Source organism: Canis lupus, chromosome 29, assembly GCF_048164855.1.
Source record: "Canis lupus baileyi chromosome 29, mCanLup2.hap1, whole genome shotgun sequence".
In the NCBI taxonomy this organism is placed as follows: domain Eukaryota; kingdom Metazoa; phylum Chordata; class Mammalia; order Carnivora; family Canidae; genus Canis; species Canis lupus.
In genome coordinates, this window is record NC_132866.1 from 29,200,664 (window position 1) to 29,226,105 (window position 25,442).

Here is a 25,442-nt window from a genome sequence, read left to right on the forward strand (position 1 = left end):
TGATTTGAGAGCAAAGAATGGTTTTTACATTTTTAAGAGGTTTTAAAAAGTCAGTAATATTATTTCATGACATGTTAGAAGTATTTGAAATCCAAATTTCATTATCCATAAATTGAACAAAGCCATGCTCATTCATTTACATACTGTCTATAGTTGTTTTTATGCTACAATGGTTGAGTTGAGTACTTGTGACATAACCTGCATGGTCCACAAGTCCTAAAATAGTTGCTAAGTTGCTATCTGGCCCTTTATAGAAAAGGTTTGATTTATACTTCTGGTATAAAACAAGATAGGAGACCAAAAAAAAAAAAATCAATTAAGGGCAGAAATGAGGATAGAAGATAGAGGCAGAATTGCTTTCCTGCTGCTTTTTATTCTTTCCCTTGCCCTCCTGTTCCCTAATAGGCTCTCTCTCTCCTTTTCTTGTATACTACTCCCCACTGCACCCCACCTCCTATTCACAAGCACATATATATTGTGAAAAAAGAAAACCAAAGGCTTTCATTTTTATGAGAGTTTGATTTGTGATTACTCTTAATTTTTAAAATTATATTTTCCCTTATTGTTTTCAATCTGAAGTTTGGACCATCTGGGAAAGAAAACTGGGGACCTCAGTATGTAGGCTCTCCATTTGGCAACAGCTAAAAGTAGTGCTAAGACCAGTCAAAAGGAGTGAGACTGAAAATGAAGCTTTGTTGGACTGTGTTGGGAAATTTGGACCAGATCCGACAGTTGGAGCACCATTTTTGACCATCATGCTAGGAATCATGTTTTGTTCCATTGTACAGAAAACCTTTGGGGTTAAACTCCTACCATTCAGGTTGTTTTGTGTGTGTGTGTGTGTGTGTGTGTGTGTTGGGGGGGAACAACAACACAAAACTAGGGGCTCAATTTGGAGGAGAAGCTGAAACTGATTCAAACAAGATTTTATTAACTAATTTAGGGAGCATTTGGAGCTGTTCTGAGCTGTACAATTACTTCTTTTCTCATCTCTACTGGCACTCTGAGAATCAGATCACCTGGGGAAAGCAGATTTAAAAAATTCCAGATGGTGTATGCGATACTCCAGCTGTGGAGAATCTCTCCCAGTCAGGCAATCTGCCTTTCTGCCGGAACCCTCTAAAACTGTGCTGCCCATTTGTCATGCTTCTCCAATTGCAGCCTTCTGGATAGCTTCTTTTTGCCTTGTCTGACTCTTCCTTTCCAGTTTTTATCATCCCCCTTCATGAGCTAATGTAGTAACATCTCTTCATTGGCTATAAATCCATAGAAGAACCCGATGTAAAATATGGTTTTGTGAAGGATAATTGGAAAACATCTGTTTTTTTACCCATAAGATTCAGTGTTCACTTGTCTCATATGACGACGTGACTGCTTGTGCATGTGTGAAAAAGAAAAGAAACAGGAAGAGGGGAGGGAAAGGCTAGCATGAGGGTGAGCAAGAAAGAATTCATGCATTTGCTTTTGTAGCCAGCTGGACAAAATAAGTTCATCTCCATGTCATCTTGATTAGAATCCTGGGTTAATGTTGGGAAAGGTCAGTCTCATTGACTTGAATGACCTTGATGAGGCTACCGAAGAAACGATTGCTTTTGGGTTGGTCCTGACTATTGTTTTGATAAGTTTTGTCTGGAGTTATTCCTAGCTTATGGTGACAAGGCCTGAAAGCTTATGGACAACTTTTGGTCTTTAGAACATTCAGATGGGGTTTCCTTAGAAGTTCAACACTGTGGGGAGGTGAAGGGAAGAAGCAGATAACAGATGACACTTCATGATTGTTCTTCTATCTTTTCATAGTGGATATGCCTCACCTAATCTGTAGAATACTAAGTGGGCAAACTTTGGAATATTTAATTTTAGCTGTATTAGAATTGGATTCACATAAAGCATATGGGTCATTGAGTTTTATTTTACTTGATACTTGGTACATTTTGAAATCTGGATGGAAAATTATATAAATCAGCAGGAATTAAATTTTTTATATTGTCACTTGAACAATTGAGTAAAATTTATATATCATAAAATGCAAAAATCTGAAGTGTACAATTTGATTGCTTTTGATAAAAGTATGCACCTATGTAACTATCACCTTAAACAGGATTTAGAACATTTCTATCATCCATAAAGTCTGCTGTCCCTTTCTAGTCCATCCACATTTTACAAGGTAACTGCTATTCTGATTTCTGTCACCAGAAGTTCTTGAACTTCTTATATACTGTTTTATGTCTAGATTTTTAAGCTTAGCATAATGTTTTCAATAATCATCTTTGTTTTATTTTTTCTTAAGATTTATTTTATTTATTTATTTATTTATTTATTTATTTATTTATTTATTTATAACACATGAGCAGGGAGAGGGGTAGAGGGAGAGAGAATTCCAAGCAGACTCCACGCTGAGTGCAGAACCCAACATGAGGCCCAATAGCATGACCCTGACATCACAACCTGAGCTGAAGGCTGACTTAGCTACCCAGGAACCCCCAAAATACTCACCTTTGTTGTGTGTATCAGTAGTTCATTTAGATTTTTTTTTTTTTGACTCTTTCCCATCTTGCAAAATGGCAGATGAAAGAGCTGAGAATGCAGATGGTAAGGAGAAGAAACTTAAAGCCAAGAAAGCTGATGCTGGAGGCCAGATTAAGAATGGTAATCTCAAGGCTGAAATACCAAAGAAGGGGAAGCCCCACTGAAGCCAAAACTCTGACCTAGTCAGAGGAATTGGCACACATTCCCAATCAGCTATGTATTCCAAAAAGGTAACGTACATGAGGAAGTATTCAGCAGCTAAATCCAGAGTTGAAAAGAGAAAGAAGAAGGTATATATTTATACCAAAACCAGTTGGTCATGACAGGAATGGTGATATCGAATTGGTTAAACTTCACAAATTGCCTACATATTATCCTACTGAAGATGTGACTTGAAAGCTATTGAGCCACAGCAAAAACCTTTTAGTCAGCATGTGAAAAAACTACGAACTAGCATCTCTCCTGGTATCATTTTGATCATCCTCACTGGGCACCACAGAGGCAAGAGAGTAGTTTTCCTGAAGCAATTGAGCAGTGGCTTGCTACTTGTGATTGGATCTCTGGTCCTCAGTCAAATTCCTCTGCATAGAACACACCAGAAATTTGTTATTGCCAACTCCATAAAAATTGACATCAGTAGTGCAAAATCCCAAAACATCTCACTGATGCTTACTTCAAGAAGAAGAAGCTGAATAAACCCAGACACAGGAAGGTGAGGTTTTTGACACAGTGAAGGAGAAATAATAGAACAGTGCAAGGCTGATCAGAAAACTGTGGACTCACAAAATCTGCCAAATCAAAGCTGTTTCTCAGCTTCAGAGCTATCTCTGCTTTGTGTTTTCTCTCATAAATGGACTTTATCCTCACAAATTGGTGTTATAAATCTCTTGCAAAGAACTTAATTAGACAACTGATCCATTTCGAAAAATAAATAATAAATAAATAAAAATTTAAAAAATCTGAATTGTTTTCCAATGTATGACGATCTATATTTATGCTTTCTCCTGTTAGTGAAGTTCTAACTCTTATTCAGTTTTATAAACTCTGCTCTACAGAGCAGAAAGTTTTAATTATGGTAAGTCCAATTTATCAAAATTTTCTTTTATGTTTAATGTTCTTGGTGTTCTATCTAAGAAATCCTTGTCAACTGTCAAGCCCACAAAAATTTTCTTTCATCTTTTCTTGTAGATATTTTATAATTTTGCTTTTATACTGAAATCTGATCCACTTCACATTAATTAATTGTGTCAGGGGGAGATTAATATTCATTTTTTTCCATATTTTTATCCATTTATCCTAGCAGCATTTGTTAAAAACACTGTCTTTTCCTCTTAATTAATACAGCTGAGGATTGGATTATTTGGCTGTAAATTTCTTTTTTGTAATGTCCTTGTCAGATTTTAGTATCAGGATTAAGCTGGCTTATAAAATAAAGTGGAAACATTCTTTTCTCTTTCATTTTCTGAAATTGTTAATGTAACATGATATTAAGTCTTCTTTAAAGGTTGATAGAACTTTCCAGGGAACTCAGATGAGCAAGGAGTTTTATTCATGCAAAATTCTTATTATAGTTTCTTTGATACATATAGGGCTATACAGATTTTGTGTTTCTTCATAAAATTATGTCTTTTTAAAATAAGAATTGCCCATTTTATTCAAGTTGTTGAATTTATTGCCATGAAGTTGTTTGTAATATTACATTATTATCCTTTTAATGTCTGTGGGATCTGTAGTGATGCTTCTCTTTTATTCCTGATATTGTTAATTTGTGATTTTCGTGTTCTTTTCTTAATTATTATTGCTAGGTGTTTATTAATTTTATTAATCCTTTAAAAGAAAAAATGTTGGCTTTGTTAATTTTTTCTATTTGCTGATTTCTTTTTTTATTATTATCATTTTTATTTGCTGATTTCTAATCTGATCTTTATTATTCCTTTCTTATGACTTACTTTGGATTTAATTTGCTCTTCTTTCTCTGGCTTCTTTTCTTTTTAAAAGAGTTTTAAAATTTATTTGAGAGAGTGAGAGCACGCACAAGTGGGCAAAGGGCAGGGAGAGAAGGAGAAGGGCTCCCTTCTCATTGGGGCTCCATCCCAGGACCCTGGGATCATGACCTGAGCAGAAGGCAGTGGCTTAACCAACTAAGCCACCCAGATGCTCCCTTTCTCCAGATTCTTAATGTGGAAATTTAGATAATTGATACTAAATCTTGCTGTTTTCTCTAATGTGTGAATTTAAAACTAAATTCCTCCTTTAAACATTATTTGGTTTGTGTTCCACAAATTTTGGTAAGTTATTATTTTTTAGTTTGAAGTATTTTCTAATTTCTCCTGTGATTTTTTTCCTTGACTATGAGCTATTTAGAAAAGATTTAGTTTCCAGATACAAGGAGATTTTCTAGCTATCTCATTATTTTTTATTTGTAATTTAATTTAGTTTTTGCATATTTGTGGAAAGTTCAAGATGTTTCTCAAACTCCTCTAGCTTGTCAGGACTTAACTTTCAAACTCCATTTCCCTTCTGGATCTTATTAAAACTTGGCTTCATACTTTATTAGGGTGAATCTAGAGTACGTCTTAAATGAAAGTTTCATTGTTATTCCTATAGTGTGGCCTTCTGCTGTCTCAACCAAATGCCAACAATGTTATTACAGTATTAACAGGATCTCTCCACTCTGAAGGGGCCAGGAACTGTGCTTTTTTTCCCTCCCTCATAGTACTTGTTCTCTAATATCTCTATTTCCCTCTCAACTCTATTTTAACTGCTATCTGGTAAACTCTCATGGTCTCATTCTGAGCCTCATCCTCATCCTCAGTTGGGATTTATACAGGCCTTCCCAATGGGGCCTTCTCTGCACAGCCACTTTTTCTCTGTTACCGTGCATCATAGATTACAGCTTCTTCAACCAACCCAAACTGATTTCTGCCTCTTCATACTAATTGGATCACCTAGAGCAGCTCAGGCTCTAGCTCTCTGCATTACAGTTGGAAAATTATATCTATTTAGAGAACTGGGTGATCACGGGCTCACTTCAAGAGCTTCCTTTCGCTCAAGAGTTACAGTCATGTGCTGTCTGTTGTTCTCTGCCTGAAAAAGTTGCTCAGTTTTTTTTTTTTTTTTTCAGATTTATAGTTTATTTCAGGAGGGCTGATACAGTAACACTTATTTCAACATAGTTGGAAGTGGAATTCTAAGTCTATCATTTTGCTATTTGCTTTCTATTTGTCCTGCCTTTTTCCCTCTTCCTATTTTTTTCTTCTCTCCTGTTTTCTTTTAGGTTAATCACATTTTTATGTTTTGTTTTAATTATTTTAATGACCTTATAACTATAACTTTTGTATTATTTTTAATTAGTTGTACTAAAGATTGCTGTATTGATCTTTAACTTAAGTTCTACATAGAGTTAATGTAGTACTAATTTCAATAAAACTTGTATAACTAGTTTTAATAAAACTGTGATCCCACTTAGACCCCCCATCCTTTGCGATATTGTTTTATGTATTCTGTATCTATGTATATTTTAATCCCATCAATACAATATTATATTTTTATTAAATAATAAGTTGTTTTTTTATTGTGTAAAAAACATACAAAATTTACCATCTTAGTTATTTTTAAGTGTATACTTAAGTAGTGTAAAATATATACTGTCAGTTGTTTTTTCAAGAAATGAGTAGAACATGCAAAATATCCACATATTTACCATGCCCAGTCTCCCCCCCCCACCTTTTTTATGATAGTCACGCACAGAGAGAGAGAGAGGCAGAGACATAGGCAGAGGGAGAAGCAGGCTCCATGCACCGGGAGCCCGACGTGGGATTCGATCCCGGGCCTCCAGGATCCTGCCCTGGGCCAAAGGCAGGCGCTAAACCTCTGCGCCAGCCAGGGATCCCCCCACCCCCCTTTTTTAAAGAGGGAGGGAGTTGGGGAGGGCAGAGGGAGAGAAAGAATCTTAAGTAGAGTCCATGCCTAGTGTAGAACCTGAGATCTTACAACCCTGAGATCATGACCTGAGTTGAAATCAAGAGTTGGATGCTTAATTGACTGAGCCACTCAGGTGTCCCTCGTGTCCCCTTTATTTCTCCTTGTATGTGTGAAGTTCCATCTCATGTAGTTTCTCTTCAGCTAAGGAACTTTTCAACTTTGTGAGTTTTGGGAGGATGGCTCCAGCCTTTTCTTAAGCCTATATATTGAAATTTTTATTTCAGATATTACAGTTTTCATTTCTAGAGTTTTCATTTGGTTCTTTTGCATAGTTTCTATTTTTCTGCTTAGATGTTCCATCTTCTTATCCATTATGATCATCTTTTCCTTTAGAAGTTGATTATAATAGCAACTTTAAAGAACTCCTCTGGAAACAGTATGGAGTTTCCTCAAAAAATTAAAAATAGAATTACCATGTAATCCAGTAACTCTGCTACTGGTTATTTACCCAAAGAAGATAAAAACACTAACTTGAAAAGATATATGCAACTCTGTTTATTGCAGCATCATTTATAATAACCAAGATATGTAAGTTACCCAAGTGCCCCTGGATAGATGAATGGATAAAGAAGATGTGGTGTGTGTGTGTGTGTGTGTGTGTGTGTGTGTATCTTGTATGTATGTGTGTGTATCTATCTATCTATCTATCTATCTATCTATCTATCATCTATCTATCTATCTATCTATCTAATCTTGCCATTTGCAACAACATGGATAGATCTAGAGGATATAATACTAAGTGAAGTAAGTCAGAGAAAGACAAATACCATATGATTTCACTCATATGTGGAATTTAATAAAACCAAACATAGAAAAAGAGTGACAAAAAAAATGGATTCTTGGGGCACCTGGGTGGCTTAATCAGTTAAGCATCTGCTTTTGGCTCAGATCATGATCTCAAGGTCCTGGGACTGAGCCCTGCATTGGGCTCTCTGCTTAGCAAGAGGGAGTATGCTTCTCCCTTTCCTTCTCCCTCTCTCCTCCCACCCCCAGCTCGTGCTTTCTCTCTCTCTCTCAATTAAATAAATAAAATCTTTTTAAAAAATGGACTCTTGGGATGCCGGGTGGCTCAGCAGTTGGGTGCCTGCCTTCGGCCCAGGTCATGATCCTGGGATCCGGGATGGAGTCCCGCATTGGGCTTCCTGCAAGGAATCTGCTTCTCCCTCTGCCTCTGCTTCTGCCTCTCTCTCTGTGTCTCTTATGAATAAATAAATGAATCTTTAAAAAAAATCGACTCTTAAATATAGAGAACAAATTGTTTGTTGCCAGAGAGGAGATGGGTGGGGGAATGGGTGAAATAGGTGCAGGGGATGGGATTAAGAATACATTTATCCTATGAGCACTGAGTAATGTACAGAATTGTTGAATAATTATATTGTACACCTGAAACTAATATAACATTGTATGTTAATTATACTGGAGCTCTCTCTCTCTCTCTCTCTCTCTCTCAGAAATGGATTGCCAGCCTCCCAGTAGAATATAAAGCTCTCCTCACCTTCTGTTTTCCATCTTACTTTAAATCTTACTTCACAGATTTTGTTAAGGGTCAATTTGACCTCCATTTCTTAAATCAGATTTGATAGTGCTCTTTATGAGTCTTCAAAGCACAATTTGGAAGAAAGGCTACTAATTCAAGTTTGAAAAATGTACTCCATGAATGATCTCAGAAGTGTTTGGCAACAACTGCATTATTAGACAAAACTGAAATAATCATGAAGCTGAGAAAGAGCTTATTTTATATATGGTTGGGTAGAAAGCTAAATAATTCTACATATTCTAACATTGGTTGGTGTCCTGACCTTTGTAAACATTTGACCTGTAAAGACATTTGAGAAGCCTACGACTTACTCTGTCTCTCTTAAAAAAATGATAGATTTTATATTTGAATTTTTACAAATGGAGTCACAACTACCTGTATCTCCAAAGGAGCAGTTGTCTTACAAGGTACAGAACATGAGAAAATATATTCTAGAGAGCTCTGGAAACTTTTAAGGTCTTAAAATTTGTGGAGAAAATGAAATTTTATTTGTTTTTAAATGAAGAATCTACATTATGATAGTGGGCTACATCTGCTTGGAAGCAGCCCTTTCCAGTTTTCACTTAGCATGCTGCTGCACGTATTTGCTTAATTCCTCACAGAAATGTGTCATCAAATAAGAAATTATCAAATTACCATTTAAAAATAAATAAGCAGTTGGCATTTTTAGGAGAATCATTTCCATGAAATTCCAGATCTTATGAACTAATGCTAAGCATTTTCAAACCAGTTGTTTCAAGGATTTGAAGAAAATTGATTACTATTAAATCTTGGCCAGATGACCAGTGATAGATTAAATAGTTTCCAAATTTTTGTTTTGGATCATCAGAGATGAAGTAAAATGGAATATGTTTTGGGAAATGAGAAGTAGAGCTAGGGCAAGGAGTTCCCATCCCAAAAAGCTTGGTGTTTTGGAAGGCTCTCCTCAGAAATGGCAAGGAGAATATAGAATCCTACCAACAAGAATGTGGGGCACATAACCTACAAATGCCAATTGTAGGATTCTGCCTCATTCCTGACCATATTAATTCCCAAGTTATCTCTGATCAACTAGCCTTTTGGGAATGAGTGACAATATTTTTTTTTCACTTTTTTTAAGTTTTATTTATGAGAGACACAGAGAGACAGAGGAGGCAGAGACATAGGCAGAGGGAGAAGCAGGCTCCTCACAGGGAGCCCAATGTGGGACTCAATCCCCGGACCCTGGGATCACGCCCTGACTTGAAGGCAAATGCTCAACCGCTGAGCCACCCAGGCGTCCCTGAGTGACGATATTTAAGGGAAGAGCCAAATATTTCAGGAAGTAGAGTTCTCAGCCTCTGATGAAACTTTGATGAGCCTCTCATAGTCTGATGGGGACTGGCCTATGGATTCTTGGAATTATATGGAGATTGAGCTATGCCTTTTACATTCCAATGTATGGAATTAGAGCAGCATGTTGAATTAGAAGTTTTTACTAAGGGATCAATGTACAATAAATGTTACATACTAAAGCAGAGTAACAGTCCAAAGTGTAGAAGGATATACCTGGAAACTGGCCACATCATCTTAAAGACTCCTCATCTATTAGGAGGATATTAAATTATGTATTGCTAGATAGTTGAGGATTTTAAAAAAGATTTTTATTTATTTGAGAGAGAAAGACAGCATGAGTGGGGTGAGGGCAGAGGGAGAGAGAATCTTGAGCAGACTCCCTGCTGAGCACAGAGCCCGACACAGGGCTCAGTCTCATGACCCATGAGATCATGACCTGAGCTGAAATCATGAGTTGGATGCTTAACTGACTGAGCCACTTAGGTACCTCTTGAGGAGGATTTTTAAAGGAAGCTTTATTTGGAGAAAATGGTATTCTGAATCTTTTCCTGCATACTTGTCTCCCAGGAGTAGGGTGAGAGTGCTTCCATCTTCACCTAAGATTAAGAGAGAGGGCTACCTGAGGCACTTGATATGGATTTCCTATCAGTGGTATGGAAGAATGAAATGAACTCACTTCTTTCAAGGAAATCTAGAGGATGAAAGAGATGGCCACCTTCTTTCATGGTGGGACATGGAGAATTGCTGCTGTATTGGAATTGGCCTACACTTCTCAGAGTATTTGGAGGGAAAAATTCATGAATGTATCTAGTGGGTCAGATGTGGTTATACCTACAAGGGCCAGTATGGGAGATTTCTTAGATCCAGGACAATAGAAGTTCATAGACAGGCAAATAGGCCTCAGCAAGGTGGACCCTACTGTTTCCATGGAGCCCAAGGAAGAAATAAATGACTGCCAGAATAGAGTACAGTAATCCAAGTTGAGGGAAATAAATGTGACAGACTGCTAGCATTTGGGTGTGTGTGAGGTGCTTCAAAATACCTGTCATGGCACTCTCACCTTCAGAGAACATGATACCAAATTACAACAGTACCAATTAAATAAGAGTTTTATTGTTTTCCTTACCTTTCCTTACCCTTTTATGAACCTTTGAGCAGGAGATAGATATAATTTTGAATGAAATATAAAGGTTTGATAACCTGAGATTAGACATTTTGTGAACTTCGAGACTTATTGAGTCTTAAAGTTACTATAGAACATTTGCTACCTGAGAGTGAGAATTAAAAACCATGAAACTGCTCAAGTTTCTATCCAGGGCCATAGGAAATGCTTCCCCCACAAAGTATATTTTAAAGGGATAATGAAGACAAAAGTAACTCTACTATCTGATGATCTCCTACGAGTCTGCTTGTTCAGTGTGTTGGTTTTATAAATGTTGTTTCACAGTTTGCAGATTACGGCACAGGATCAATTTAGAAGAGAATAGCATGATGGTTAAGAACATGAGTCTAGAATCGGACTAGTTCCAAGTCTTGGCTTTTCCATTTTTTAGTTATGTTACTTTGGATAACTTATTTAAATTATTTAGGATCAGATCCAGATTCCTTATTTGTAAAATGAGGATAATAGTGATAACTACCACAAAAGATTGTTAAGATTAGATGAGATAATGCAAGTAGAATGCACAGCTGGATGCCTAGCTCAGGTGTTAGCTATATAATGGGTTTAGACTTTGAAGAGTTTAAATGGTAGGAACTTCTACTAGATTTGTTTCCTGAGGCAAGGGAAACAAAAGCAAAAATAAACTGTTGTGACTTCATCAAAATAAAAAGCTTTGCACAGTAAAGAAACAAATCAACAAAACTAAAAGGCAACCTACAGAATGGGAGAAGATATTTTCAAATGACACATTAATAAAACTCACCCAAAATCCAAACAATCCAATTAAAAAATAGGCAGAAGACATGAATAGAAAGTTCCCCAGAGAAAAAATACAGATGGCTAACAGATACATGAAAAGATGCTCAACATCACTCATCATCAGGGAAATTCAAATCAAAACTACAGTGAGACATCACCTCACATCAGTCAGAATGGCTAAAATTAACAACACAGAAAATAGCAGGTGTTGGCAAGCACGTGGGGAAAGGAGAATGCTCTTACACTGTTGGTGGGAATGCAAACTGGTGCAGCTGCTCTGGAAAACAGTATGGAGGTTCCTCAATAAATTAAAAATAGAACTACCATAGCATCTAGAATCACACTACTAGGTATTTACCCAAAGAATAAAAAAATACTAACTCAAAGGGATACATGTAACCCAATGTTTATAGCAGCATTATAAACAATAGACAAACTATGGAAAGAGCCCAGATGTCCATCGCTGATGAATGGCTAAAGAAAATGTCATACATACACACACACACACACACACACACACACACACACACACACAGGAATATTACTCAGCCATCAAAAAGAATGAAATCTTGCCATTTGCAATGATGGAACTAGGGACTATTATGCTAAGCAAAATAAGTCAGAGAAAGACAGATACCATTTAATTTCACTCATGTGGAATTTTTAAAAGATTTTGATTTATTTATTCATAGAGACACACACAGAGAGAGAGAGGCAGAGACACAGGCAGAGAGAGAGAGGCAGGCTCCATGCAGAGAGCCTGACGTGGGACTCAATCCAGGGTCCCCAGGATCACACCCCGGGCTGCAGGCGGCGCTAAACCGCTGCGCCACCGGTGCTGCCGTCATATGTGGAATTTAAGAAACAAAACAAATGATCATAGGGAGAGAAAAAGAGAGGAAAACCAAGAAATAGTCTCTTAACTATAGAGAACAAACTGATGGTTATCAGAGGGGAGGTGGGGGGGATGGGTGAAATAGGTGATGGGGATTAAGGAGTGCACTTGTTTGATGAGTACTGGATGTTGTATGTAAGTGTTGAATCACTAAGTAGTACACCTGAAACTAATATACTATATGTTAACTGGAATTTAAGTAAAACCTTGAAAAAGAAAGAAAAAAAGTAGAATAACAATTTTCTTTTTGCAGTAAGGGAATTTAGTCATATGGATTTTAAAGTAATAGCCAATTGTGAGCTATATTGGTTTTAATGTTTTTGTTGTTTAAAATACTGTCAAAATATTTTAAAATATAAATTATCAATAATTATTATTTGAGTTTATTAAAAAGTTTACTACTACAAACCATGCTAGAATAAAAATGCATGTATATGCTCATTTACTGAGAATAGATTTATTTCTGTAGTGTAGATTTCTCAAAGTGGGATGTCTAGGTCAAATTTCTATGTATTTTAAAATTTCATAAAGTCAAATTATTAAGATATAATTTATGTGCAGTAAAAATGATTTTAACAAATGACTATAGAATACAGTAATGAAGCCACCACAACCATCAAGATAGAGATTTCTATCATCCTGAAAAGTTTTCTTATGCATACTCTTTGCAGTCAATCTCCCTCAGTTTTTAGTTATCTCTCATCTGATATCTGTTCCTAAAGTTTTCCCTTTGCAAAATGTCCTACGAATGGAATTAGCTTCTTTCACTTAGCATAATACTTTTGAGATTCATCCATCTTGTTGAATGTATTAGCATTTCATTCCTTTTTATTGCTGAGCAGTATTCTGTTACATGAATGTTCTACAATTTGTTTACCCATTCATCTGTTGATGCACATTTGGTTTGTTTCTAGTTTCTTGATGTCATGAGTAAAGTCACTAGAAATATTTGTTGTCAGATCTTTGTATGGACATTTCTGTTGTGTGAATACCTAGGAGGAGTAGAATTGCTTGAACATATAAGTGTATGTTTGACTTTTTAAGAAATTACCAAATTTTTCCAGAGTGACTACCATTTCACATTTTCCAAAGTGACTACCATTTCACATTTTCACTAGCAATGTATAAGAGTTCCAGTTTCTCCATATCATTGCCAACAGTATTGTCAGTCTCTAATTATTGACAATCTAATGGGTGTAAAGTGGGATCTCATTGTGGTAATTTACATTTCCCTAATGACTAATGATGCTGCACATATTTTCATGTGCTTATTAGCCATTTGTATATGGTGAAATGTCTATGCAGATCCTCTACTTGTTCTTTTCATTGTGCTTTTATCTTATTATTGAGTTGTGAGAGTTATATATATATATATATATATATATATATATATATATATATTCTGGATATAAGCCCTTTATCAGATAAGTGATTTTAAATTTAAAAATTTTTTTTAACTTTTTAAAATTTAAGTTAAAAATTTTTTAAAGATATCTTTTAAAGAATGTAAGTTTTTTATTTGATGAAACTCTTTTAATCATTTTTTTCTTTTGTGCTGGTATATGGGCTTATCTTTATTTCATCCTTCACATTTATAATGTAGTTTTGCTGGATATGAAATCTTTGGTTGATAGTTTTTCCCTCCAGCATTTTGAATATATCATTCTATGGCTTTGTGTCTTCCACTGTTTCTGATTAGAAGTCAGCTTTTAATGGTATTATTATTCTTCAGTAGGTGATGGATAGTTTTTCCCTTGATATTTTCAAAAATTTCTCTCTGCTTTTGTCTTCCAAAGTTGGATTATGATGTGTCTAAGTTGGGATTTCTTTGAGTTTATCATACCTAAGAGTTCTTGACCTTTTTTAAAAAATATTTATATAAATGTGTTTCATCATCCTGGGCTATTTTCAGCTCTTCTTCAAATACTCTTTCTGTCTTATATGTCTTTGAGGTTTTGCTCACTGTTTTTTCAGTTTTTCCCCTTCTCCTTCATATTGGGTCATTTCTAGTGGTCAGTCTTATAGTTCACTGATTCTTCTGCCATGTTCAATTTGCTGTTGATTCTACTTAATGAATTTTTCATTCTAGTTACACTTTTCAACTTTAATATTGCCATTTAGTTTTTAAAACTTTCTGTTTCTTTCTTGAGATTTCCTGTTTGTTGAGTCATTATCCTCATATTTCCCTTGAAATTTCTGAATAAACTTCTTAAAAGTTTTGAACATATTTTAAAAAAAAGATTTTATTTATTTATTCATGAGAAACACACACAGAGAGAGAGAGGCAGAGACACAGGCAGAGGGAGAAGCAGGCTCAATGTAGGGAGCCCAAGGTGGGATCTCCATCCCTAGTCTCCAGGATCAGGCCCTGGGCTGAAGGTGGCACTAAACCGCTAAGACACCTGGGCTGCCCTGAACATATTTTTAACAATTGCTTTGAGGTCTTTGACTACTAAGTCTAATGTCTATACTCACCCCGAGTTAGTTTCTTTTATCTCCTTTCTTTTCCCTGAGTGTTTCTTTGCATGCTTTATAATATATTGTTGTTGTTGAAATCTGGGTATTTTTTGGTTTGAAAATGAGATTTTTTTTAACTGAAGTATAATTAACATACAGTGTTAAGTTAGTTTCAGGTATACAACATAGTGATTCAACAGTTCTATATATTACTCAGTGCTCATCCAGATAAGTATACTCTTAATCTCTTATTCATTTCACCTATATCATCACCATATCTCCTCTGGCAACCACCAATATGTTCTCTGGATTTAAGAGTCTTTTTGTTTGTTTGTTTTTCTCTTTTTCCCCCCTCTTCATTTATTTTTTTTCTTAAATACCACATGTAAGTGAAATCATATGGTATTTGTCTTTCTCTGACTAGTTTATTTCACATAGTATTATGCCCTCTAGGTCCATCCATGTTGTTGCAAATGCAAGATTTCATTATTTTTTATGGCTGAGTAATATTCTATTGTGTATATTTATGTATACATTGTGTGTATATGTATATATACACACAAACAACATCTTTATCCATTTATCTAGTGGTGGGCACTTGTAAATAATGCTACAATAATAAACATAATGCTACATATGTATTTTTGAATTAGTATTTTTATTTTCTTGGGGTAAATACCCAGTAGTGGAATTACTGGACCATATGGTATTTCTATTTTTAATTTTCTGAGGAGCCTCCATACTGTTTTTAATAGTGGCTGCACCAATTTGTAATTCTACCAGCAGTGCATGAGAGTTTCTTTTTCCCCCACATCCTTGCCAACAGTTGTTGTAACTTGTGTTTTTGATTTTAGCCATTCTGGTAGGCATAAGATGATATCATGATTTTGATTTGCATTTCTCTGATGTTGAACATCTTTTCATATGTCAGTAGGTCATCTGTATGTTTTTTTGGAAACGTGTCTATTCAGGTCTTTTGCCCATTTTTAATTGGATTGTTTGTTTGTTTGTTTTTGAGTTGTATAAGTTCTTTATGCATTTTAGATATTAACCCCTTATTGGATACATCATTTGCAAATATTTTCTCCCATTTGGTAGGCTCTCCCATTTTGTTTTGTTGATGGCTTCCTTTTCTGTGCAAAGCTTTTTTATTGTGGTGTAGTTCAAATAATTTAATTTTGCTTTTATTTCACTTACCTAAGAAGACATGTCTAGAAAAATGTTGGGAAGGCCAATGTCAAAGAAATTGCTGCCTAGGAATTTTATGGTTTAAGATATTACATTTAGGTCTTTTTTTAATAAATTAATTTTTTACTGGTGTTCAATTTACCAGCATACAGAATAACACCCAGTGCTCATCCCGTCAAGTGTCCCCCTCAGTGCCCATCACCCATTCACCCCTACCCCCCGCCCTCCTCCCCTTCCACCACCCCTAGTTCGTTTCCCAGAGTTAGGAGTCTTTATGTTCTGTCTCCCTTTCTGATATTTCCCACACATTTCTTTTCCCTTCCCTTATATTCCCTTTCACTATTATTTATATTCCCCAAATGAATGAGAACATACACTGTTTGTCCTTCTCCGATTGACTTACTTCACTCAGCATACATTTAGGTATTTAATCCATTTGAGTTTGTTTTTGTGTAATGCATAAGGAGGTGGTTTTGTTTCATTCTTTGTATATAAGATGTCCAGTTTTCCCAACCATTTGTTGAAGAGACTGTTTTTTTTCCATTGTATATTTTTGCCTTCTTTGTCACAGATCATATAAGTGTGCATTTATTTTTGGGATCTCTGTTCTGTTCATCTATGTATCTGTTTTTGTGCCAGTACCATACTGTTTTGATTACTATAAAAGCTGGGAATTTTAGATTATATATTGTAGCAACTCTGGACTGTATTTTTTTCCCATTAACAGTTTGTGTGTTTTACATTTTGATTTTTTTCATTGTTTGTTTTTAATAACTTGCTTGTACTTACCCAGAATATGGTCTTCTCTATGGTGTTCAGCTTCATTTTTTGTTCTTATTTTTATTTTTAAAATTTTAGTTTCCAAGGGATTGTCTTGTTCCTGTGTATGTGGTCACTAGTAGATTCAGAAGATACTGTGCCCAAGTTTCCGCAAGCCCCTAAAGTTTTCACCTTCTGTTGATGAATTTATATGTGAAGAGTATATTAAAAGTTCAAACAGTTCATAAGCATCCTTTAACTCTCTGCCTGGCTCTTCCTGGTATCCTCTGTATATGCCTTTGCCAGGGATATGTGATGGTTTATGTAGTTCTATGCTTTGTTCATTTCCAGGCTTGCTCTGTTCAGTTTCTGCATAGTCTTTTACTTTCACCTGCTGAAACTACTTTTTTTGGGGGAGAGTATTTTTTTTTTTTTTGGGGGGGGGAGAGTATTTGCTGACGTCTTTCCCAACTATTGCTGGAAGCCTTACTTGTCTTCATATTTTAAGATTCTTGATTGATATTACAAATCTCTTTCATTCTTCTGTCAGTCTGTAGGCATATATATATATCTGCAAGGTATTTCTGATGGTGGATAATTGAATGAATTATTGTTGTATGAGCCCATGAATATCTTTGTTTTATTTACATATAAATGATAACTTGGCTTACAAAAACTTGTGGTCATGGGACGCCTGGGTGGCTCAGCGGTTGAGCATCTGCCTTTGGCTCAGGGTGTGATCCTGGAGTCTTGGGATTGAGTCCCACATCGGGCTCCCTGCAAGGAACCTGCTTCTCCCTCTGCCTATGTCTCTGCCTTCTCTCTGTGTCTCTCATGAATAAATAAATAAAATCTTTAAAAAAAAGGTTGTGGTCACAATTATTTCCCCTTAATTAATTCTGTAATACATGGTTGTTTTGCAATTGATGTAGAAGAGAAATATGACTTCTGTTCCTTCACATATAACTTTTTTCTTGCTTGAATGATTTTTAAGGATTTGTCTTTGTTGTTTCAATTTAAAACTAGAATATATCTAGGTATAAGCATTTAAAAATTAATTTGGTCTAAAATTGAAATAAATTTAATAAAGAAGACATAAAATCTAAATTTGAAAACTGATAAAGTTTTACTGAAGTTTGTAAAACTTGATATGAATAAATAGAGAAGCATGCCACATTCCTGGAGAGAAGAAATAAATGTTACTTCTTACCAAATACTGTCATCTTTCATAGTATCAGGTGACACATAATCTGTTTGTCACACCATTAGTAATACAATTATAATCTGAATCCAAAAGGGTTTTGTGTGAATGGAATTTGATGAGTTGAGATTTTAAGGTTCATTTATAATAGTAAGTATGTGAAAATACCCAAGAAATTTTGGGAAATTAATATATTATACTGCTAAAATTTTAAAACATTGGGATGGGTGAAAGATCAATGGCATAGAAGAATGAGTCTAGAAAAAAGTAAGTATATATGGAAATTTAATATTTAAAAACAGTTGTGACATTTTAGATCAATGAAAAATAAATTAAAAAATTGTGCTGAATAGTTGAATATGCAGCTTTAAGAAAGTAAATTTAGATTTTTCTACTTTATACTACATACGAAAATTAATTCTAGATGGATTAAAAGTTTAAATATAACTCCTTTTCTAACTATAGAAATCTTAAGGAAATGTGGAAGAATATTTTTATAATTTAAATGGTATAAACACACTACTTAAAACTTAATAATAAAAGAAATGAGGGTCGCTGGGTGGTGCAGCGGTTTAGCGCCTGCCCTTTGGCCCAGGGCGCGATCCTGGAGACCCGAGATCGAATCCCACGTCAGGCTCCCGGTGCATGGAGCCTGCTTCTCCCTCTGCCTATGTCACTGCCTCTGTCTCTCTCTGTGTGTGACTATCATAAGTAAATAAAAATTAAAAAAATAAAAGAAATGAGTGGCAGATTTTAGTACATCAGAATACTCTTCTGTTTTACAAAATACTATATAAAGTTAAAAGTTAACAACACACTGAAAAAATGGACATGAAATACAGAAGACAGAATGTTGGTGAAATGTGTGAAAGTGGACATTGCAGGTAGGAAAATGTTTGGTATAAAAATTAAGAGGCTCATTCCTAACAATCTTAAATCTGGAACATATCTTATGAAAATAATTCCATGAATATGTTAATATGTTTTCCTTATATCATAATTAAAGAAGCAAAATGCTAGAAGTAACTATACATATATTAATAAGGGAATGGTCAAATAAATTTGGTATATCTGTTCAGTTGGAATACAGACAGCTATTAAACAGAATGTAGTAGCACTGTGTGAGCTGGTACAGAAATATGACTGTAATGTATTTTTAAGTGAAAACATAAATTTGAAGAACATCTGTATAGCATGATCCAATTTTTACAAAAAATATGCATGTGAAGGTATATGTGCACATATATGCCTGTATATAAACTATAATCTTCCTGCATAATTATACAAAAAACTGTGGAAAGATATATTTTACAGTTAACAGCAGTTAGATCTAGTACATGGATTTTAACAGATGGAGGTATACATTTATACTTAAAAATCATTTTTGAAGAATAATTAAGGATACATAAATATACTCAAGATATAATTAAAGCATAACAAGTATACCGCTGACTCTCATTATTTTAGTTTGGCTAAGTCAGAAATAAGACTGTTGGATCAAAAAGTCAACTTCTTCCTTTCCTTTTCTTCCTGCTACTCTTAGTATTAACTCTTCTTTTCTACTGTTTAATTCTAAGACTCCCAGAACTCATTTCCACTGAACTTGTTCTTTTTCTCTGTACTACTGTCCCTAGCTTGGACCTTCCATAACCCATTGCAATGTGATGATCTTGTTTAAGCTATGCTTGGAAAGACCAAACGCAGTATCACAGTGCAGAGTACCTACTGCTTCAGATGAGAAATATATATATTTGAGGTTCTTAATTGAGTAGATTTTGTATGTACTCTTTCTTGATTATTCCAATAGTACTATGAATGGGGAAAGGCAAGTATTTCCATTTTAACAGAGGCTTGACATGGTTGGTGTCTTATTCAAGACAAGCAAGAAAGGTAGTAAAACATAGATCTAGATATTTACTCTATTAGAACAAGAGCATAATCAAATTGAGGTGAAATAACTCCAAAGGGAGTAGTTAGAGCAGTGATGGGAATCAGAAGCCTATGGCTTTGAACATTTGATTTAGCCACTTTAGACCTCTGCCTCACGCTATTTTAAGATTAGTCAGATTGGCAAACTCAACTGCCTTTAAGGATTAGACAGGAATTTGAATGAATGGAGCACAGAGTATAAGATTATAAAGGAGTGGAAACTAATGAACTAGATCTCATAATCTCACTCCAAAGACTTTGAAATTAAAAAAAAAAATGATGCTGTTAACACCAATTAAAGCAAGTCTGTTGTTCATATCCAGTGCATGGGCTTCCAGTTTGTAACTTCTAGATTAGTTGATTTCTTTTCAAGTCTAACATCCTTTTATCCTTTTTGTAACATAGAAAAATAATTGAATGAATGAAGGTGGCAATTGGTAGAAGGTATTGAATTTATAATATGATTTTTTTTAAACTTTTATTGAGATCATTTTAGTGATTAATGGTATACAGATTGTTAAAAAAGATAGTATGGAGAGGTCCTGGATATCCTTCATCTAGTTTCCCACATTAGCTACCTAATTTGTATAACCACAGTACAACATCAAAATCAGGAAATCAACATTGGTGTGAAGTATGTATAAAGCTCAGTGTCATTTTATCACATTAGTAGATTTGTGTAACTCACCATAATCAAGTTACATAACTATTTATTTACCACAAAGATCTTCTTGTGTCAGCCCTTTATAGTCACACCCTCAACATGTATGTACCACAGTTTGGTTAATTATTTATCTCTTACAGCATATTTTGGTCATTTCCAGTTTGGAGCTATTTGTAACTAACATATGAACAATTGTGTGCAGATTTTTATGTGGATAGTTTTCATTCTGGGTTAAATGCTCACGAGCGTAATTGCTGTGTCGTATGGTGAGTGTATATTTAATTTTAAAAGAAACTGCCAAACAACTTTTCAGAGTGATGGTTCCATTTTACATTCTTACTTGTGATGTTTCTTTGCATTCTTGCCAGCATATAGGATTGTCACTATTTTCATTTTAGTTGTTCTAATATGTATGTAGTAATATCATCATGGTCCTAATTTCCATTTCCAATAGCAAGTGATGTTGGACATCTTTTCATGTGCTTATTTGCCATCCATATATCTTTTTGCCTTTTGTTCATTTTCAATTTGGATTGCTTGTTTATTTTACTGATGAATTCCCTTGGAATGTCACCTTATATGGCAAAGGGGAATTTAGGTTTTAGATGGAGTTAAGGTTGCTAGTCAGGTAATTAGTCTGAATTACCTGGGTGGACTCAATGTAATTACACGGATCCTTAAAAATGGAAGACCAAAGCAGAACAGTAAATTGTGGTATGAGAAGGACTCGACCTGTTTGCTTTAAAGGTGGAGGAAGGGAATCATGAGCCAAGGAATGTGAGTAGTCTCCAGAAACTGGAAAAGGCAAGGAAATTATTCTCTTCTAGAATCTTCAGAAAGAATTGCAGCCCTCCCAACACCTTTATTTTATTTTATTTTATTTTATTTTATTTTATTTTATTTTATTTTATTTTATTATTTTATTTTATTTTTTAAAATATTTTATTTATTTATTCATGATATATGAATATATATATATATAGAGAGAGAGAGAGACAGAGAGAGAGAGACAGAGAGAGAGAGACGGGGGCGGCGGAGAGAGAGGGAAAGACACAGGCAGAGGGAGAAGCAGGCTCCATGCAGGGACCCCAACACGGAACTGGATCCCAGGTCTCCAAGATCCCACCCTGGGCCGAAGGTGGCACTAAACCGCTGAGCCAGTGGGGCTGCCCTCAACACCTTAATTTTAGCTCAGTGAGACCCAGTGATACCCAATGATATGTAATATATATAAGTAATATATTTGTATTGTTTAAGCTACTTAATTTGTGGTAATTTGTTACAGTAGCACTAGAAAAATTAAATTACATAATATGATTATGCTACATCAAAAAGTGTTTATCCACTATAGGACTTCTAAAAACTTTTAAAAGGTAGAGGAATAAATAAATGTTAAAATAGATAAATATTAATTTGAAAGAGATGGGGGTGGGAGTGTGTATATCCTGAGGTACTTAAATCAAGTCCTTAGGGTTCCATGATATTTACCTTGAATATTATTTATTTTCTTATTCAAGTGTAGTTTACAAACAATATTATGTTAATTTCAAGTGTTCAACATAATGATTCAACATTTATATATATGAAATGATCATGATAAATCTAGCTACCACCTGTCATCACACAAAGTTGTTGCATATTATTAACTATATTCTAGGTGCTGCATATTGTGTCCCCATGTTTTATTTATTTTATAACTGGCAAATTTGTACCTTTTAATCCATTTCAACTAGAAGATTATTAATTATTAATTACTGAATAGTGGTGTATATTCCTGCTTTTGTAAACCCAGTTTCTTATGTGCCAGTGTTTTTTTCTCTCTACTTCTTTTCTCAAGCAGTGGGTAAACAGAAGGGAGACCTCATGATCTCAAAAGAGAATAGGTTGAAGACATTTTCTAAATATTGCTCTATGTGCAAATATGTGTCTGTTGAATCTAGATACAACAGCTCTTTCTCACTTTCTTATGATGTGCTCCAAACATTCAGCAGTATCTATAAAAAACACCTTTAAAATGTCTTATTTATGAAGTGGCAAGTGGAGATTAAGATTATTGTGCTTATACTTGAGCCAGATATATGTGGTGTGATTGATGCAGACATTCAAACTAAGGCTAAAAGCCTAGGTTGATTCGTGCATATTCTGTGAATGTTGTGATTGCTCTCATACTTAATAAGGTAGTGGAAATCCCGGGAACAAAAATCACAGACTAATAGCTTGCCATATTTGAACTTCTGGCATTCTCCATAAGCCTAAAAAGTGCTCAGCCTATTCCCTTTTCATTGCTGATATGTCACATTTAACTTAGAGTTGGATCTATTAATTTAACTATAAACTGTTCATCCTTCTATTTGAGAACTTTCACAACCTTCCCTGTTTTGCATCTCCCAGGAGCACTCTATAAAAAAATCAAAGTATTATAAAAATTATTGTCTTCTGATTCCTACAACTAGTTGTATCTTTTCCTTTCTGTGCCTCACTCAGAATTCTCTCCTCTCCTTCCTCCATCCTAGCCTACAGAAGTTTTAGGCATTTTTAAAATCCCAGTTCAAATGTATCTCCTTCCATGAAGTCTCCTCTTATGTCTTGTGAATGTGAAGGAAGGAATTTGTCTGTTAGAGAGAGCTTAATTAACTTTGCTGTGTAGTATGGAAATTTGAGTATTTATAAACTCTTCAAGATAGGGACTTTCTGAATTATTTTTTCATTTCTTTAGGGCCTAGTGTAGAAATTTAGATTCTCAAGAGATACTGCATAAAGTTATATGAAATAACTGTTAGAGTAGAAAAACTAGGACAACTGACACGAGTCCACACACAGAGGAGATTCTTCACACTTTAAAACCAGCTTTTGGTGACATGGTATTAGTGTTCATATGTGTGCCTTTTATTTTGTATTAATATATTTATTCCTAACACATTGGTTTCAAGTATTTGATATGGAAATTTCAAAGAAGTAGACTACTTAAGAGTAAATAATATATTAGTCTCCATGGGAATGTGACTTTAGAACAAAAAGAGGGAAATTTTGACTATATATTTCTGAGCTCATCTCATAATTGAAGAACACCCAAGAAATTATTATTCTTTCTTAAACCTTGGGAGGCTAAGATGGGTAAGGAATGAAGATTCTTCCAGGGTGTCTTGTTCTATTACAGGCAAATTCCTTCTTGTTAAGCATTCTTATTTCTTCCTCAGCTGCTCACATTGAGCACAAACTAGCTTTCAAGGGAAACCAGATAGATCTTCTGCACATAACTCTGATTCCCTCATTTTCATTTATTCAAGAAGAGAGAATGAAAGGTCAGATTCAACTGTATTAATTAAGAAAATGCTTATTTAACATAGGTGTGTGTCTTTATAGACCTAGAAGGGTGTCTACCTCACAAATCAGTGACTAAACAAATTCCCTGCCCTCATAGAGCAATCATTGTAGTGGGGACATTTTCCAGGTCATTAATCCACATTTTCTCATTGAAAGCCCATGCTTTCTTATCTTCCTATTTTTCCAAATCTTTGCTGATCTCAGCTACCATAATGTACTTACCTCTACCTCCCTTTGTGACTTCATCTTATTTTTGCTCTTATATAGTACTTGGGAATACATGTTATCTGGATGCCAACACTCTAACTTTAATTCACTGTCATTCTTGATCTTCATCTACAAATCACTGTTCTTCATGGTCAGAGCCTAGGCTTGCTGTCAAAAGAGACTGGAAACCTCTGCTTCTGAGCAAGAAGGAGTAATGGGGACTAGATTTAACTTCCCACCTGAAACATCTCCAATACTGGGCAAAATAAAAGTTTTAAAAAGCATACCAGGCAACTCAGGACTGTGATCTCTGAGAAAGGGAAACAAATGAGATAAATTCTAGTTATGCCATTTTACTATTTGCAGAAAGTTTTTTTCAAACTTCAGAGGAAGCAGCAGGAAACCAAAGCTAAGTCCACTGGTTTTCCTGAGATGAGATTGAACTGGGAGTCCAGAAAGGCCAAGGTAGTTAGAGTTCACATCTTTGCACAGAGACAGCCTCAGAGATATTCAGAGTCACCAGTGAGTTTTCAGCTGACTACTGACCAGCATATGTATGAATTGAAACTGTCAAAGGCCAGAGAATGTCTACCCAAAAAGAAGCAGAAGGAGTAATCTATGGGGTTACTTATGTCTGGTAATAGTTGATATTCTCACCAGCCATAGAGAAAAACTTCATAAATAATGGGCATTGGATAAGTTACTCAGAGGGTATTATCTCATTGATGGGGTAAAATCAGTGTTAGGTCAAAGATTGCTCTGGTTCTGCTTAGCAAAATTGAAAAGCAGGCATCAAAAGAATCAAAATGGTTCCAAGAGGGAGGAACTCAGGGGAGTGACTGAATTATTTATAATTATTATATCAACTCTTGTCCCTAAGCTGGGCATGCATGAATCTGATCTTACACACAATATTAAAAACCTTGAGAACTGAATTAAGAGCTAGACCACTGATCCAGTATGATATTGGTCACTGTGGAACACAAATGAAGAATATATTGAAATTGCACCGTAAAGGCTTTGAGAATAGAATTCTCATTGAAATCCTAACCCAAGGGGGCAGCTGAGTAGCTCAGTCCTAAGGTGTCTATCTTTGGCATAGGTCCGGATACTGGTGTCCTGGGATTGAGCCCCAAATTGGACTCCCTGCTCTGCAGGGAGTCTGCTTCTCCTTCTCCCTCTGCCTACCATTCCCCCTGCTTGTGCTCTCACTCTCTCTCCATCAAATAAATAAATAAAATCTGTAAGAAAGGAAGAAAGAAAGAAAGAAAGAAAGAAAGAAAAGACCCAATGAGGACTGGTTTGAACTTGTGGCCTTGAACTCATTGGTTTGATTGTCTACTAAAACAAAAATACCAATGTTCTTCATGGGACTGAACAAGACCCAAAGTCTTATATCATACAATTCAAAATGCCCAGGATATATCAAAAATTACATGGCATTCAAATAACCAGGAAAATTTCAACTTGCATTGGAAAAAATAATAGATGCAGATGACAAGATGACACGGACATTGAAATTACCTAACAAAGACT

The 25,442-nt window shown here is 35.2% G+C and overlaps 1 protein-coding gene, 1 long non-coding RNA gene and 1 pseudogene across 6 annotated transcripts in view; 2 read left to right on the forward strand and 1 right to left on the reverse strand.

The window, feature by feature from the left end:
* HPSE2 (heparanase 2 (inactive)) overlaps nucleotides 1-25,442 on the forward strand; it is a 629,145-nt gene that overhangs the window by 112,869 nt on the left and 490,834 nt on the right. The window lies entirely within an intron of this gene.
* LOC140621026 (uncharacterized) overlaps nucleotides 1-25,442 on the reverse strand; it is a 38,110-nt gene that overhangs the window by 9,384 nt on the left and 3,284 nt on the right. The gene's annotated exons all lie outside the window — the stretch shown is intronic.
* LOC140621025 (large ribosomal subunit protein eL6 pseudogene) lies at nucleotides 2,559-6,048 on the forward strand (annotated as a pseudogene).